Source organism: Pezoporus occidentalis, unplaced genomic scaffold (genome assembly GCF_034315485.1).
Source record: "Pezoporus occidentalis ecotype Australia unplaced genomic scaffold, CSIRO_AGI_Poc_V1 ctg57, whole genome shotgun sequence".
Taxonomy (NCBI): domain Eukaryota; kingdom Metazoa; phylum Chordata; class Aves; order Psittaciformes; family Psittacidae; genus Pezoporus; species Pezoporus occidentalis.
The window spans coordinates 1,657,978-1,671,238 of record NW_026915910.1 but is presented as its reverse complement, the minus strand read 5'-3'; the positions used below and the strand labels follow the sequence as shown (position 1 = coordinate 1,671,238).

The following is a 13,261-nucleotide window of genomic DNA, read 5'->3' as shown; positions in this document are numbered from 1 at the left end:
AGACATTATAAAGTAATTTTAATGAAAAATGTCAGATGAGAGACACTTCAACTGGGCTCCAGAGGAGTCTGTTCTTGACCTGGGGCTGCTCTATTATCTCAGTCAATTATTTGGAATTAAATGAAGTACTGCTCATGAAATCTGCAGGAGACTTCAAAGAAGCTGAAGGCCACCTGGGCTGAGGGCCACTGAGTCATTTAAATCACAAAGTCAGCAGGTGCTCCTGGAACATGTCTTTTAATCCACCTACATGGCAAACGTCTGACTCAAAGACAGGTTTGCTGGCTGTGCACAGGAACAAAACCACCGAGTGTTTTTGGGCTGGGAGTAAGGAAGGAGTAAGGAAGGAGAACACTTAAAAGCATCGAATCAGATGAGGGCTGAGGATATCCTGAGGGATAAATACGTGAGTGTGAGCTGCCACTGCAACATGGCAGCTGTAACAGCACATCTAAACATTAGGTCTCTAGGCAAAAATACTGAAGAGTAGCATGTGCTAGTATGTGACCATGACCAAGGCATGGTACGGTAACATGACTGTTCTGGACTCAATGACTGATAAGAGGTGTAACAAACTGGAAAGGCTCATTAAGAGCCCAGAAGAATGAGTCAGTGTAAAAATCTGCTCTCTACAAAGGTGATATATTATGTACACGGCAAAAACATAGCAGAAAGATGCTGTGATCCTGTGTACATAGCAAGATCCACTCGCTGAAGGAGGCAAACAATGTTTAAAAATGATGGCATTTTCCATGCCCTTTCTTTCAATAGGTTCTTGAACTTTTTAAAAGATAAATCCCTGAAACCCTCCATATTTCAGAATACTGAATAACGCCTGGTGTGAGCCAAATTTAGCTCCTGGTGCCAGTCTCCTCATTCCCAGCATCCCAGCGGAACACAATTCCCATTGGAAGCACTTCCAGGCACTCCCACGGGCACTCTCATACCGCTCCCGGAGCGTGCAGTGAGGAAAAATTAGCTGTATCTGGGAGCTCTGCCCGTGCAGAATGAGCAAACCAGAGGCTTTTCAGCTTCCACAAGGAACTAACAGTCTCTGAGGTTATTTTAGAGTTTATTACCCCCTTTTTTTTTCTTAAATATATACAGCTGGAAATCTAAAGAAAAAGTAATTGGTGGAGCAGATGGGGAGGCAGAGATTTGAATCAAGATGGAGAAAAATTTTAGTAAGGAGGTGATAAATTTTCTGTCAGATGAGGTCTTTAAACAGTAGTTCATAACTTTGCAGACATTACCCTTTGGAGCAAACACCACTGATCAGTGGACGGGGCTTTCTGTAACCTGGTCTAGTGGAAGATGCCCCTGCCTGTGGCAGGGAGGTTGGAAGTGAAGGTCTTAAGGTCCCCTCCAACACAAACCGCTCTGTGATTTTGATGACGCGTGCCGGCAGCACAGCTCGCTGCCTCGGGGGATCCGGCTTCCACACCGCAGAGATCCATCCAGGCAGTGGTGCGAGTCCATATCCCTCACCTCCAGACCTCAGCAGTCCTATGTGGGCAGCTCGGGCTGCTGGGAGGCAGCATCCCAGGGCAAGGCGACCCTTCCTTTAGCCTCCCGCCCTGTACCCCGAGTACTGACGACCCCTCTGCCGGGGGTACCCGACAACCTCAGGGCTGCAGTCGATGCCCGCCCGGGGCACGCCGCCACTCCCACACCCTCACCCGCAGCTGCCGGGCGCCCAGCGAGCACCCAGCGGCGCCCTCAGCCCGCACCCGCCGGCCCCGGTTCCCTCCCCTTCTTCCTTCCCGGGCGGCCCCCGCCTCCGCCGCCATGTTGTGGGGCTGACGCCGCGGGAGGCGGAGGAGATAGCCTGTGCGAAGCGGCCGCTCACGGGCAGCGCAACAGGTACAAGCGGCGGGGCGGCCTGCGGCTCCTCCGCCTCCGGAGGAGCGCAGCCACGACCCGACCCGCGGGGCAGCCTCGTCTCCCGTGGGGAGCCGGTGTAAGGGAAACGGGGTGCGGGGGCGACGAGCTCCGGCTGCTCGGAGCGAAGCTGTCAGCCTGGCTGTCCCGCGGGGCCTCGCTGCGAGCCCGGGGCGGCCTCCGGGCTACCGTGCAGGAAAGTGCCTGCTCCTGCCGCCCTGCGAGAACGGCAGCAGCCCGGGCACGGACGGGCGTGGGGAAGAGCAGTCGAGGGTTCTATTGCGCCGAGCCGCTCTGTTTATATTTCCCTCCCGCCTTTAGGCTGGTGGGGTTCTTCGGTTGTTTTGGGTTTTGTTTTCCTTTAAAACAGCGTTCGGGTGCGTTCCGCGCTGCCGGAGCGCGGCTTTCCGCCAGGCTGCGCGGCTCGGCCGCGGGTTCTGTCGGGCAGCCGGGCCGGGCTCCCACGCAGCCGCTCCAGCGTTCCGCTGGGAACTGCGTTTCCCGGGGCCGGCTGCTTCCCCGCGCCGTCAGGTCTGGCCGGTGAGCTCCGGGGGAGGCTGCAGCTCGGGCACGGCTGCCGGTAGCGGCGGCAGCTCCTGCTGCTAGCGCGTCTGCTGCTCGCCCTTGCTTTATTACCTCCCTACTAGGAGGAGAAACACCGGTGTCGGTGCCCAAACAGCTCAGTGCCCAAGGGAGCGCCTTGGCGAGGGGAGGCTACTTGGATTTGTTCACAGACCCCGGTTTGTGTAATGGTGATTTTGTTTCTCGTAGTTACTGTGAAATCCTGGTGTTTGGAGAAACGGAACTGATTTCTGCAGTTAAAGTTTGTAAACTGTTTGTCTGTTCCTCGGTCTGTGGCGTTCTTCGATCTCGACTTCACACTGCGGCATGTAGTAATTCAGAAAATAAAATGAGGCTGAGATTTTTGTTCCGTAAATATTAAGATGATTTGGTTCCCTAAATATTAAGATATTTTTTTGAATGCATGAAATGGCTTTCATAGCAGTTGACACTTTGACACCTGTCACATTGTAGAGCTTGAAAGTAGATTGTGGTTTAGATAGCACTTGTGATCTTTAACATAGGCTTACAGCAGTTCTTTTAAACATTCAGCCTAGAGAAGAGAATGCTCTGGGAAGACCTTAGAGAAGATTCCAGTGCCTAAAGGGGCCGACAGCAACTCTGGAGAGGGACTTTTTTACAAGGGCATGGAGGGATAGGGCAAGGGGCCTTAACCTGAAAGAGGGGAGATTTACATTAGCTATAAGGAAGAAATTTTTCCCTGTGAGGGTGGTGAGGCCCTGGCACAGGTTGCCCATAGAAGCTGTGGCTGCCCTATCCCTGGCAGCATTCAAGGCCAGGTTGGACGGGGCTTGGAGCAACCTGCTGTAGTGGAAGTCATGCCTGGCTGTGATGGGATTGGAACTAGATGAGCTTTAAGGTTCCTTCCAACCCAGACCATTCTATGATGATTCTGTAATTCTGTGATCAGTTGGAAATTCCCCATCTAAAGCTCTGAAACTAGAAGTTACAAGCTGCTTGCACTTGTGTTCAGGCTGTCTGTTGTATGCATCTCTCTTTAGGGAACAAGAGGGTTTTTAAAGATGTTTTTGTTCCTGCTTGCCTGTGGTGGCAGCAGCTTCCACGCTTGTGTGTACACAGGAAAAGGTACAAACCATGTGAAACACTATGGCCTTGCTGTGCAGAGTGGGTAACATCAGTGGAACATAAAATGCAGCTTGCTTTCAAGAAGCTTTAATTGTTCATCTGAAATGTGATTGACATTCAAAGGCTATAGCTGTAGCAAACATCTATATCCACTGATGCAACAGTGATATTTAGAAATAATGAGCATTAGGAACTAATTGGATAAATTAAACCTAGCTGGGCATCATTCTCCTAATAAGCTTTGCTCATTTTTGTTTCCTTGTTTCCACTATGTCTTCCTGTTTGGTTTGTCTATATTTTTTCATTCTGCTTAAGCTGGGAGTGGCATTCACACCACTGTACCTCAGGATATTTAGAGAAACCTTACTTCAGACTCTAGGTTCTGTATGATGTTAAGAGAATTGCATACATCCCTGAACATGGATTTAGGCTGCTCCACGCTCTCTGCTGTACAGAAGTTTTGGTAAGATTTGATTTCTAACTGAGATGCCTAAATTAGATCAAGTGAATCTGCTATCTTTTTAATTACCATCCTGAGGGAATTGCATTCATTTTTTTCCCCTCCATCTGTACAAGATCTAGGGTATGGAATGTGGCTCTGACACAATTGTTAGCTGCCACTGTAATGTAAACAGAGAGTATGTTCCTTTAGCACTAACAATAGCAAAAATGTGGTACCTATGGCTTGTTTTGTGCTAATCGCCATACAGGGTTACCTGCCATAGGTGCTGTTCTGCTATCAGAGCTTTATAGCTGCTTATTTATTTCATTGTTCGTATGAACAGAGTGAGACAGGTCAAAGGAGAAGTGACCTGTGGGTGATTTTGAGTTGTGTAGTTGAGAAGGCTTTATTTCTTGGGATTCAGGTATGACAGTGATTGGGACCACAGCAGTTTACAGTAGTTTTTTTACAGATATTTCTGGTTTAGTCTTTAATATTGAAAAGTGAACTAATTTTATGATACGGCATAGTAGCAGCAATGAGAAATGAGGGTAAGTAGGTGATGGGGATTCTTTACTGAGCTGCTCGTCTGGAGCTGGTGGTGAAAACGTGGCAGCATTTGAATAGTAAAAGGTAATGTACATGCTTCATTTTGAGTGAAAGCTTCGTACCCCCTAAAAACAGGTGTCTGTCAGGAAGACCTTGTGATTAGTTCCTGAAGAGCAGTGTAGTCCAGATCACTAGTTCCTATTGCGAATAGCAACAGAGGTTTCTGGTCTGAGAGATAACTTGTTAATTGACAGTTTACAAATGAAGTCTCTGTTCTTGTGTCAAAAGATTTAGTTCAATTGGCATGTGAAATTTGTGAAAATGGCATTTCATGAGATTTACTTTTAAAGTCCAGATTGTTCTCTTTGCTTTTTAAAAAGGGGTTCAAAGTTGGATATCTTTACCTTTTATGTTCATTTCTGTCCTATTTTCATTTTAAATAAAATCAGATATTTCCGTTTTAGAAATGCCTTTTAAACTGCTTCCATTTGCTTTTAGTTACCTAAAATGTAGTCATAGAATTATATCGTTTTGAAGGAACTTATGGAGGTCATCTAGTCCAGCCCTCACAAAAAGCATGGCCAGGTTTGATCAAGCTACTCAGAGCCATGTCTGGTTGTGTTTGGACCACCTCCAAAACTCACTGGGCAGCCCTGTCCACTTCGACAGCCACACTTGCTCATAGTGAATCCCATCCCATTGCCAGGGAGACCTTAAACTGTACTGTCCACGTTATCAACCCCTGGGGAGCATCACTGATTCCAGCCAGATAGATTTTGCACAACTGGTCACAGCCCTTTGAGTCTAGTGGTCAAGCTAGTTTTCCACCCAGTTTACAGTCAAGCTGTTCAAACTATACTTCACCAATTTGCCTCTAAGGATACTGTGGGAGACGTTGCTGAAAGTCTTCATAAGTTCAAAACTCTGCTGCTCTGCCCCCATCACAGAGCCAGTCACCTCAACCTAGAAAGCTGTGTGATGCCAGGCCTGGTTCATCCTGGCTAGATGCATGCTGGCAGTTTTCCATCACCTTTTTGTTCTTCAAGCATCTGTAGGTGGCTCCCAGGGGGATTTGGGCATAATCTTTCCACTGACTGAAGTCCAGTTTAGCAGCCTTTTGTACTACCCCTCTTGCCCTTCCTGAAGATGGGTGGGATGTTTGCCTTTTCCAGTCATCAGGATCCTTGACCAGTCACCATGACTTTCCAAAAAAATCATAGAGCTTGGTCTTGCAATGACATCAGCCAGTGTTCCTGGCAGCACTGGTATTGTGATTTGTTCCATATATATGTGTATACCACTGCTATACTTCCTTGTTGTCAAGTTACTCTATTGGACTTTCAAAAGCTGCTTTCAGTTTCAGTGTAATGTCATATTTCTTGGAAGGATTCATCATCTAATATACCTTGCCATGTTTTTAAGTTTTAGGGGGGAAGCTTGATGTAAACATACTCCTTTTGTAAAAATTGTGAGAGCAATAGGTTGTTGGTTTGTGAATTTGTAGTGTTACTTTTAGATCATAGGGCTCGTTTCATATGGCTGGATGATGTGGGAAAGTCAAAGACCTTTCCTCACCTTTCCAATGGTTGGTGATTATAAAGATAACAAAGATAATGTAGAGCTAATTAGATAATTCTCCTTTTTTATGACTGGCTGACCTATTTCAAGCCTATCACTTATCAGTAAAACACACAAAGTGTACTTTCAGGTTCAGAGGTTGATCTAGGTATGGGGAGAAATAGGGTAGTTACTGTATTCTTTTTAGCTTGAAAAGCACGTTATCACCCTTGAACTTCACCTTTTAAAATTGTGTTTTCCTTGTGTACCCTGGTTGGTGGTAGGTCATCATCTAACATAATGGTACTCAGTCACAGAGCAGTCTTTCTCATTGGTGGGGGCACTAAATTTGTTTGTGTCTTCTCTGTCTGGTTGCCTGTTTTTATGAATCTTTTAGGCAGTTAAGATCTTTCAGTTCGGTTCATGTTGAATGATGAAATTCATCAAAGTACATATTAATTACTCGTGTCTCATACCCTGAGAAAGCCAAGCTAAGAACTTAAGCATACTGGTTACTTGGTTACTAGCGTGTTACTCCTTTGTTTTATTAACTGGTCTATCAGAATATTTTTTTAATTTTCAGATTTATTTAAGTCTTTCTCTGGAAAACAAGATAGGGGATTTTATTTCATGAGGAGGCCTTGATTCTTGTTACCTTCATGCGTGCTTTGTTTTTGCCCATTGCAAGACTATACAGATACTGTAGTAACTTGTTTTGCTGGTACTGTTGTGCCATTAGCACCAAATGTTTGAAAGGTAAGTATGAGGTCACATAAAATTCATAAAGTAAAAGTGGAGCTGATGAAATGTCATTGTTTTTCAAATTCAGAATATTTTAAGACTTTGTCAGGATAGGAACGCAGGCTGGCCAGGTCAGTTGCTTGGTTCCCAGAGTTAAAGTAATGGATTGAACATTAATACATGAATGAGCACAGTGTTGTATAACTCTTATTTTCAGAACACCACATGAAATTCAAATGATGTGACATAATAACAGTAGCAGCACAATGTATTCCAATTACCTAATAGAGGACAACTACCTGAGAACTGTTTTTGAACATTTTTGCAGTTACAGATACTTGAAAAAGCATGGTTGATCCAGATAAGTCACAGCTTCTTTGGAAGAGCAGCTCTGAGAGCAGCCAGTTTGACTTGCGACATTTTGATACGGGCTGTTGTTGCTTCAGCTTCAGAAGTAGCAAATAATTCTGAGCTGGCTCTTCAAGTGAAAATTTTCAAGGGTGATGCAAGTGAAACTCTGTGGCATCTGTGATGAGTGATATCTGCAGTTAGTGATTCAACAACACACACATGAAGTAAGAGAAGAACAGGAAATGGGAGTTACTCTTTGTTGCTAAAAATACTATGATTGGAATGCAAAAAAATACCTATTATGGCTATACTAATAACTGTATCAAAAACCAGACCTGCCTTAAATAATGCTTTTGGTCTTATCTTTCAAAGGTCAAGAATTTTACTAATTGAAACCTGTAACTCCTGCTGTTTTCACTGCACTCTTAGTGTAGTCATATTATTATGAGTTTATTAAGATAGGGCTAATGTCTTTCTAATGGAGAGGTATTTTTGCTCATGGGGACTTTACATGACATTGAGATATTTGTCTAACCCAGATGATAATTGATTCCTTAAGTTTGTGAAGTTGTCATGGTCAAAACTTTATTGCTGTGTGCTGTGGAGCTCAGCATTATAGGCTAAGAGACTACATTTCAACTGGATGCTTTGAAGGACTGTTCTTGGTAATATAGGATGGACAGGGCTTGTGGCTGAGAGCAGGGTCAGAAGCAGGAGGTTTCAGCTGGGGTAGGTGGGAAGCATTGTGGGCATGCAGCCGGAGTACTGGGTCCAGCTCAGGACCAGTGTGCCTCACGGGGCTCACGTACTGGTCAGGATCTCCCCACATTCTTCTGTCTCATTTGGGGAATGCATTTTTACCCATCCAAAATAATGCTACTTAGCTTATTTTTCCTGTTTTGATTGCCATATGCTGATCTTTGCTTTTTCTTCCATGAGGTTTCACTGGGTTTTGTTTCATCAAAGATGAACTACATTTCTTTGCTTTAAAGGCATCCTGTGGCCTGTCTCCTCTCTGCTTGTCAGCTTACTCAGTTTTGAGAAGTTAAGCCTGCAGTAGTTTTGTGCACCTGCCCAAGTTGAAAGCAGATACCTGTGATGTAAATCCAAGTCTTCGCTGAATGTTTTCCCTTCATTAGTTTTATAGTGAAAGATTGTTTTCTGCTGAGCATAGAAGACTGCCTGCATTTTCTGTATCTTTTGTTTTATGCTTAGCTATAGCAGTTCATTTGATGTTCTGTATACTTTGCACTGTTACCTGGGAATGAAAGCTGAGGAACAAGTTAATAGAAGCTCTTGCATCGTAAGAAGTTAACATTAAGAATTTTTCAGTTAGGTTTTTTTTCCTCTGGTAGGAGGCAGATTTTGCTTGCACTTCTGATGGAAGGATAGGATTGGGCTCAAAAACGTCCTCTAAGTTGGCAAGATTTGAAATGGATAAGTTCTTAAGTAATATGCTCTGAATGTTTCCAGTCACAGTTGAAGTAAGAAAATAACAGAAAAATCCACATTGACATAAATTAAGAGTCATGATATGGAAGTGGAGAGCTGCAGGTTTCAAGGTTTGTGGACCTCACTGAACAGCATCTTGGGGCTTTTGTACAATGCTTGCAAATAATTAGATGTGAGGACTGATGTGTCTCAAACCAGGATCTAGAAAAAAAAGCATATGGAGTGGGGACTCATGTAAATTAGAAAGTAGGAAGCAAAAAAGACCAGAGTGTATTTTAAGTTACCACCCATTCAGGAGCAAATGTATCACTCAGCGTTCTGGAGGGGTTGTGATATGCAGCCTGGAGTTCCTTCTCTGAGATAGAAGCTCGAAACCTTTTAAAAATGTATCTTATAAATAATCTGCCATCTGCTTTTTGTTTTCTTTTTTTTGCTTTCTTTTATTTTTCTTTTCCTTTTTAAGTAATGCAAGCAGAGGTGGTGACTTCTGTCTGTGTCTGGGATCAGGTTAGTGAATGTATGCTTCCGGGGCGTGACGGAGCTGGGGTCTATTCCCATCTCTTCCTGAGGAAGTTAATGTACACATCTCCTGGAACAAGGGCCAGGGATCTAAATAGTGGGCTTCCTGAAATGGGTTTCTTATTCCCTCCTTCAGAGTTTCTTCTTTGCAAAGAAGCAAAGCTGGAGAGGCATGGACAGAGAGGGACCTGTGGTTCTGTGGCTTAATGGTAGATAATTTCATGTAGGAGGTTGAAGTCCTGAGTTGGTGTTACTATTCCAGACACTGGGCATGGGTTTCCTGAAATGACGGTATAATAAAATGCGGGAAAGCCTCCTCCTGGGAGGAAGGAAAGATCAGTTTCAGTCTCCAGAGACAGAGGGGAGAGTTGAACTGGGTCTTGATATTTTGAATGGGTGCTTTCACAGCTGAGCAGCTGTGTAAGAAACAGAGTAAACCCATCAGTACTGACCACACAATTATGTTTTTTACAGAAACAGAGATTCTTGTATTTTGCGTGGCATCCATTTTGCATGGTTACTATATTCAGAAAGCCTGTTAGTTGGGTAAGGTTGGCAGAAGGATATTTGTCAGAAAAAATACATTTTTTGGTGTTCTGTTTTTATTACTGTTTAAAAGCAAATTGCTCTCTAACAGCAAGCAAGGAAGGGACGTTGTACCTGAGGGTTAAGCAATAAATATTTAACACTTTTTTTCATTGGGTTTGCTTTTGGTTTTTTGTAGTGTTTTTTTTTTTTTCTTCCCCCCCCCCCCCCCCCCCAAACTGTGAAAATAAGGCATGCAGTGCTCTTACCCGCAGAAACAGAGGGGAGCAGGAAGAGCTAGCAATGTGCTAGCTGCCTGGGTTTGACTTCTTCATTTTGTTACTGATGTCATTCATTTGCTATGAGTGGGTGGACTTTGTGAGCCTGGCCACAGTAAACCGTGAAGAGGCCATGTCACTGTGTGTAACCCCACTGCATAGAGGTAAATTGTTGGCCTGCCAAAATGTGTGGTGGGTTTCTTTTATTTTTTAATCAGTAAATTTTCTACTGGTGTGTCTGAAACAAACAGAAATCCTGGACTGTGCTGGTTTGTAATCCCTTACTGATGCTTATTATTCTCTGATTTTTCAAGAGAATCATCCAAAAAAAAGCAGAGCAACTACATGGGTTATTACACTGTCACTGTTTGCTTTGCAAACACTAATAATAGTCTGTTGTCCACATCTACAGGTGTTGCAAAGAGTAAATCGGTGAACTAGTACTGCAGTCTCTGTCCTTGCTAACTGGTTCTTACAGTTCTTACATCCACAATGTATCTTCTTTCTGTCCCTGAGAAAGACAGAAGAGTAGTAGTGTGTCCACACAAGGTGCTTCTATGGTATTTGCTTTCTTCCGGTTAAAACTGGTGGGACAGAGCCTGATGCACCAGACCTTCATTCCTACTAAAACTATCTGGCTGTGGTTTTCCTGAGAAATATTTTGGGAAAAAAAAAAAATGATTCAAGTATAAATATTAACAAAGGTTGTGGTAAGGCTGTTCTTCATAAAATGTCAATATGCTTGTGATGGAAAAGAAGCTTTTTTTCTCTTTCCTGAAGTCATCCCACCTCTGATGTTGTCTAATTATTTCAGCATGGTTGTAAGGTCCCCCCCTGCTTCTTGAAGTCTCCTGATTTCTTTTCTCAACTTTTACCAACTATAATGAACCCTGAAAGAGGGAACAGAAGTTGCAGTTTGGCAGGTCAGTTTGTGAAAACAATCAGTGCTTGAAACATTGGAACTAGTCATATGGTTTGTTTACAAGAGCTTGGTGTTCTGCTATTTAAACGTGACATCCAAGTTTTCCTGTTTTCACCCTAAATGGCAGCAGGGCTTAATGTCATCTGCAGTGTTCACATGGATGTTTGATCCTGGTTTGTTACAACGTGGATTTTGTGCTGTGGCAGCCACGGTTTCTTATGGCTGATAACTAAGTTCACTAAGCACCTCTCCTAGAACTTTTTTCAGAAACAAGTAATTTTCTGTGAGGTATTCTGGTTATGATGGCCATTTTTTCATCTGTATCGTCTGTTTGGGATACTGATTATAGTCTCTTCCTGGGTTTTTTCTTCCCTAAGTGTTTTTATATGGCATTGGGTTACTCTGTAGTACTGTATCATAAGGTTCCTTGGAAACGTACAACTTTCACCTCGATTAATGATTAAAAGTTATCAGAGTCATTAAAAAAAAAAGTAAGTTTGGCCTAAAGTGAGAATACTTTGCTGAGATTCCCTGTGGTAAATAAATGATGCGCTCTGGTGTCCTATAGCTGCAAGGTGTTTTTACAGATGGCATCTAGAACAACTTTATTTGGAGTTTGTGGAAATAATGCTGCTTTAAACTTTGATGTATGCATAATAACCAAACCTCTAGAGCACACTGTAGAAATGTAGAAGACAGAATACTTGCTGAGGGCAAGCGCCATTCTTTGGGAAGGACTGTTTCCACAGACCTTTGAAAAATGTGTGTTGACATTGAGTTTACTAGGCTATTTCTTCCTTCCATAAAAAAACTGAATGAAGGAAGTTACATTGCAGTGATACTTTTATTTTTCCTTTTTCTTTTTTTACCTTTCGGCACAACATCGGAATCTGTCACGAGAGATGCATTGTGTGCTTGGTGTAACCCGGTGCCCTATATGTGCAAAGGACAGGATTGGGTCTTAGTGCTGGTGCACTTAAAATCCTGTAAAAATCCTGTTTATGATTCCTGGTTGTTTCTGTATTATTTGTGAGGGTTAATATATGAGTTTTTTGGTGCCCTTCAGGTCTGCTATTTTAAAATATGACAGGATCTGCCCATAGACACAATAGTGAGATGACAGAGTTTAACTGTGATTTAATCTCATCACATTGGTGTAGTGTAGTCTCAGTACAGATCTGTTTGGGCAATTCGTTCTTAGTTTTGGGCCTAAGGTTGGTGCATCTACATGGCAATGTATGATGCTGATTTACTAGGCTAGGTCAGCCCAGGCTTGGGAAACTTGGGGAAAAAACCTCTGCCAGTAATTTGGGTTGGTCTTTATTTTTGATAGTGCTGCACTGGAACAGAGTATCAAACAGTGCGGTATTAGGAACAACCTTTTGGGAGGACAGGAGGTGGTATGGGTGATAGTTTGGGTGTGTTATATTTTGTATCTGACTACAGCTTCTAATTCTGCTTGATATGTGCTATGAAACTGCTGTTATCACAGAATCACAGCATGGTTTGAGTTGGAATGGACCTTTAAAGATCATACAGTTCTAAAACCCTGCCATGGGCAGGGACACCTTCCACTACAGCAGGTTGCGCCAAGCCCTGTCCAACCTGGCCCTGAACACTGCCAGGGATGGGGCATCCCCAGCTTTTCTGGGCAACCTGTGACAGTGCCTCAGCACCCTTACAGTGAAGAATTTCTATCTTATAGCTAGTCTAAATCTCCCCTCTTTCAGTTTAAAGCTATTCCCCCTTTTCCTATCCCTCCTTGCCCTTGTAAAAAATCCCTTTCCAGATTTGTTGTTGGCCCTTTCATAGGGACTGGAAGCTGCTCTAAGGATTCCCCAGAGCCTTCTCTTCTCCAGGCTGAACAAGCCCAACTTCCTCAGCTTGTCTCCATAGCAGAGGTGCTCCAGCCCTCTGAGCATCTTTGTGGCCTCCTCTGGCCCTCCAACAGCTCTACATCCCTCTTATGTTGAGGCCCTCAGAGCATGATGCAGTACTGCAGGGGGGGTCCTCACCAGAGCAGAGTATTGGGGCAGAATCACCTCCCTTGACCTGCTGGCCATGCTTCTTTGGATGCGGCGCAGGGCAGAGATCAGAGATCAGTGAAAGATAGATGCCTGTACACATAGGTAGCTGTTGGTAAGAGTGGAAGTAGTTATGGCCACAAGCCATGAAGTGTTTGGGCAGTGCTCTTAGATACATGGTTTAACTTTTAGGTCGCCCTGTGTGGAGCCTGTGGACCTCCTGGTTCTTGTGGGTCCCTTCTAACTTGGGCTGTTCTGTGGTTCTGTGATTCTATTATAATTACTTATTAAAAAAAAAATAAAAATCTGAAAATAGAAGATAAAATACATTGGGGAAAAGGGCAAATGTGTA

General features: G+C 43.7%; 1 protein-coding gene across 3 annotated transcripts in view; it reads left to right on the top strand.

Moving 5' to 3' along the window:
- The first annotated feature begins 1,721 nt into the window (after positions 1–1,721).
- Positions 1,722–13,261, top strand: part of ITSN2 (intersectin 2) — an 83,721-nt gene continuing 72,181 nt past the window's right edge. For all 3 annotated transcript variants that reach the window (XM_062638425.1, XM_062638424.1, XM_062638427.1), the window contains exon 1: positions 1,722–1,863. The gene's annotated coding sequence lies outside the window, so the exon portion shown is untranslated. The remainder of the gene's footprint in view (positions 1,864–13,261) is intronic.